The following is a 5,421-nucleotide window of genomic DNA, read 5'->3' as shown; positions in this document are numbered from 1 at the left end:
ATCATGTCCCGAAGCTTTGGGACCCCATGGACTACAGAGTCCACAGAATTCTCTAGGCCAGAATACTGGAGTGGATAGCCTATCCCTTCTCCAGTGGATCTTCCCAACCCAGGAATCGAACTGGGGTCTCCTGCATTGCAGGTGGATTCTTAACCAACTGAACTATCAGGGAGACTTCCCACAATTACAAATGTGAATAATCCAAACTCATTTTCGTATAGCGCTTTCCAGGTGGTGCAGTGGTAAAGAATCTGTCTGCAGTGCAGGAGACCCAGGTTTGATCCCTGGATTGGGAAGATCCCCTGGAGAAGGAAATGGCAGTCTGCACCAGTATTCTTGCCTGGAGACTTCCATGGACAGAGGAGCCTGACAGGCTACAGTCCATGTGGCCACAGAGTCAGACATGACTAAGTAACTAGCACACGCAGTTTTCTTATAGGCATAAAAGCAGAAAGGTTGGACTTTTGAGAATTACAAATCTATCAGTACTGTAAAAACAAAAAGAAAAAAGAAAAGAAAAACTAATTTTTTTTTGCTTTTGAATTTACTTTAAAACATTAAATTCATAAATAAATATTTTTAGAAAACTAAAAGAAGTTTGTTAATTTTTTTTCTTCAGGTCATCTCTGGTCCTTTCCTAAATCAAGTCTCAATCAGCTGCTTGAGTTATCCTTGCAGATATTGGATCATCTTCATAGTATTTTATCACATCTAAATCTATTTCATGTTATTCTTCTCAGGAATGTTTGTCAGCCAAAGCACCATCCTGACCACTTAATGTACATTTGGACAGAGTTGACAAAAGATATAGAAAAAAATACTTACATTATAAGAACACTGAGTAATGAATGAAATGGCAGGAAGGGTGTTCCACCCCACTTGCTTAGATAAACAGCAGAATGGAGAGGTGAGGAATTTGCATGTGCTGATGTACATAGCATTGACATGGAACAATAGTGAAAACAGTGTTTACAAGTAATTCAGCACTATTGATCATTATGCTATTCTCAATTTTTATAAATTTTAGAGAGTGGAGTAATTTTGAATTTTTATCTTTTTGTATACTATCAATTCATTAAACTTTTTACTGTATTGTGAAATATACAAAATAATGTGGAAGTTTAGAGAAAGGAATAGAGGAAAAAGACTAGAATCAGGATTAAAACTCACAACTTTCACTTCTGGAGAATTTTATATATGATTTACTCAGCCATGTATCTTCTAAAGATCCACCATTCTTACATTTGATATACCCCATTATCTCTTTGGGGGAAAATCATTTCCCAAAAGTCATCCTGTTAGGCACATTTATTTTATTCAGTTCCCATAACAATACTGTAATGTCAGTTTCCTTATGGTCAAGTTCCCATTGAGTACGGTGTCATTTCCCTATGTCTCTAGTCTCTCTAGAAACATGGCCCTTTGTGTCCTGGCTGCTTTAGGAGTTCTGAACTTCAATGTTTATCTCCCCAGACTCTTAACAACTACTCTCTGCCAGGCTTTGCAGACTGTCTTCCTGCCCACTCCCCCCCCACCCCCAAATTGGCAATTGCACCAGATCAAAGCAGAGTCGAAAACTGTGCACACAACTTCGCCCCTTAAGTCTTGGCTTCTATAGTAGTTTTATACTGCCTTTTATTTTATCTACTTGTCTTATTGTTCTCAGCTAGAACAATGGTTTGCTAGTGCTACTGTGTATAACCAGAAGTGGAAGATAACATATGTTTTTGAGATTTGTATATATAGATGTGGGCCATTCTTTTTAGCAGATGAATATAATTTACATATACAGTACACTGTATTTATTTATAGATGGATATTTGAGTGTTTTCCAATTTTCACTGTTGAAAGCAATGCTGCAATGAATATTCTTGGATGTGTTTTCCTGTGCGTATCTTTCAAAATTCCTCTAGAATATACATCTGGGTGTGGAATTGCAGAGCCAGAAAGGATGCTCATTTGTAATTTCGTTCCTTAATGCCAATTTTCTTTCCTCAGTAGAAGATCCCGCTTTACCTTTCTCCCAGCGACTCATAACTGTTTCTGTTTCCCACTACCTTCGATAATTGTGAGACCATTTAATTTCCACTCATCAAATAGAAATGGATTTGTAGCTTCTTATTTTATTGGTAGGACTCTCAAATTCATTCCATTTCAGGGTTCTACTTCTGGAAATTCCTGTTCACATTCCTAGTCAGTTTTTCAAATGAGTTATCTCTTCCTTATAAATCTATTTTTTTTCCTCCAGTTTTATTGACATGCAATAGACATAGAGCATTGTATAAGTTTAAAGTGTACAGCGTAGTTATTTGACTTACAATGGCAACCCACTCCAGTACTGTTGCCTGGAAAATCCCTTGGATGGAGAAGCCTGGTAGGCTACAGTCCATGGAGTCACAAAGAATTGGACACGACTGAGTGAGTGAATGGTACCCCACTCCAGTACTCTTGCCTGGAAAATCCCATGGACGGAGGAGCCTGGTAGGCTGCAGTCCATGGGGTCACTAAGAGTCGGACATGACTGAGCGACTTCACTTTCACTTTTCACTTTTACACATTGGAGAAGGAAATGGCAACCCACTCCAGTGTTCTTGCCTGGAGAATCCCAGGGACGGGGGAGCCTGGTGGGCTGCCGTCTATGGGGTTGCACAGAGTTGGACACGACTGAAGCGACTTAGCAGAGTGACTTCACTCACATCATAAAAGGGTTGCCATGATAACTTTAGCGAACATCTACCAGCTTATATACATATGCAACTCAAGAAATAGAACAAAATACTTTTCCTTGTGATGACAGCTCTTAGGATTTACTGTCTTAACAACTTTCATATATAACATACAGCAGTGTGAATGATATTTGTCATGCTGTATACTGCATCCTTAATGCTTACTTATAACTGACACTCTGTATCTTTTGACTGCATTCATCCTACTCCTTGCCACATACCCTCTCCCTCTGGGAACCATAAATCTGATCTCTTTTTGAGTTTGTCTGTTCATTTGTTTTTGAATTATAACTGAACTCCAACACTGTGCTAAAGATATAACCTCATACCCATCAGAATGGCTATTTTCAAAGAGACAACCAAATAACAAAAGCTGACAAGGACATGGAGAAAAGACAACTCTCATGCTCTGTTGGTGTAAGTTAAAACAGGTTTAGTCACTATGTAAAACTGCATGAGAGTTCCTCAAAAAATATAAATAGAACTACCATATAATCTCTTTCACAATCCCTCTCCTTGATTTTTATCCAAAGAAACTTAAAACACTAATTAAAAAGGATATATGCCCTCCTATGGGTTTCCCTGGTGGCTCAGTGATAAAGAATCTGCCTGCAATGCAAGAGAATCAGGTTCTATCTCTGGGTCAGGAAAATCCCCTGGAGAAGGGAGTGGCTACCCACTCCAGTATTCTTGCCTGGAGAATTCCATGGACAGAGGAGCTTGGTGGGCTACCATCCACGGGGTCGCAGAGTCGGGACATGACTGATTGACTAAGCACACACATATCACATGCACTCCTATATTCATTGCAGCATTATTTGCAATAGCCAAGATATGGAAGTAATCTAAGTGCCCATCAAATGATGAATAGATAACAAAGTGATACACATGCAAATATATATATATATATATACACACACATACATATAGGTATATACACAATGAAATATTACTCAGCCACAAAAATAATGAAATCTTACCATTAACAACATCATGAAAGGACCTAGAAATAGCCTAGCATAAGGGTATTATGCTAAGTGAAGTACAACAGACAGAGAAAGACAAAACTGTATGATTTTACTCATATGTGAAATCTAAAAAACAAAACAAATAAACATACATAACAAAGCAGAAACAGAGTCATAGATACAAAGAACAAATAGGTGTTAACAATGGGGAGGAAAGAAACAGAAAGAGGTACAAACTTCCAGCTGCAAAATAAATGAGTCATGGGTTGAAATGTGGGGGAAGAGTCAATAATATCTCCATATGGTGACAGAGCATAAGTAGACTTATGCTGGTGATCATATTGAAATGTATAGAAATATCAAATCACTATGTTTTGTAGCATGAATGTATTTTTTATACAACCTGGGTACCAATTAATCCTCAGCTTGCTATATATGCGGCAAATTAATCTGAAAGCATCTATTAAGTTCCTTCTACATGAAGTGCTTTGAGACATTGCTTTGCCAACAAAGGTCTGTACAGTAAAAGCTATGGTTTTTCCAGTAGTCATGTAAGATGTGAAAGTTGGACCATAAAGACGGCTGAGTGCTGAAGAATTAATGCTTTTGAACTGTCACGTTGGAGAAGACTCTTGAGAGTCCCTTGGACTGCAAAGAGATCAAACCAGTCAATCATAAAGGAAATCAACCCTGAATATTCACTGGCAGGATTGATGCTGAAGCTGAAGCTTCAATACTTTGGCCACCTAATGTGAAGAGCCGACTCATTGGAAAAGATACTGATGCTGGGAAAGATTTAACGCAGGAGAAGGGGAGGACAGAGGATGAGATAGTTGGATGGCATCATGCCATCACCAACTTGATGGACATGAGTTTGAGCAAGATCTGGGAGATGGTGAATGACAGGGAAGCCTGTCATGCTGCAGTCCATGGGGTCGCAAAGAGGCAGACACAACTGAGCAACTGAACAACAAGATGAAATTCTAGGGACATGGGGGTGAATAAGACAGACTGGGTTTCCTTTTCATGGGTCATATGTTCTGGAAGGGGGATCAGATTATCAACAAAATTAATCAATATTTATCTATTAAGCTAATAAAATAGTTTTCAATCAGAAGAAATATAAAATAAAACCTGAAAATGAGATGAAGAGTGATGGTGTGGAAAGTTTTCTTCAGAATGGACAGGTCACAGAAAGCCTCAGACTAAGACAGGTTGAAATGAAAGCACTCTGTAAAGCTGAGAGGAGAATGCTCACCCATAGGGGTAAAAACTAGTCCCAGGCCCTGAGACAGCCTCAACTGGGCATTTAGTGTTTTCTTTGCTATGCACCCATCCTCCAAAGGCCGTCACCCTCTGCTCCAACAGGGCCACAGTATTGCTCATCTGAGTTCAGGTTGCAGCAAGCTCAGTTCAATTCAGTCACTTGGTCATGTCTGGCTCTTTGCGACCCCATGGACTGCAGCACACCAGGCTTCTCTGTCCATCACCAACTCCTGGAGCTTGCTCAAACTCATGTCCATCGAGTTGGTGATGCCATCCAACTATCTCACCCTCTGTTATCCCCTTCTCCTCCTGCCTTTGATCTTTCCCAGGATCAGGGTCTTTTCCAGTGAGTCAGTTCTTTGCATGAGGTGGCCAAAGTATGGGAGTTTCAGCTTCGGCGTCAGTCTTTCCAATGAATATTCAGGACTGATTTCCTTTAGGAGGGACTGGTTGGATCTTCT

The sequence above is a fragment of the Bubalus bubalis genome, chromosome 12 (genome assembly GCF_019923935.1).
Source record: "Bubalus bubalis isolate 160015118507 breed Murrah chromosome 12, NDDB_SH_1, whole genome shotgun sequence".
Classification (NCBI taxonomy): domain Eukaryota; kingdom Metazoa; phylum Chordata; class Mammalia; order Artiodactyla; family Bovidae; genus Bubalus; species Bubalus bubalis.
Note: the sequence above shows the minus strand (reverse complement) of the source record.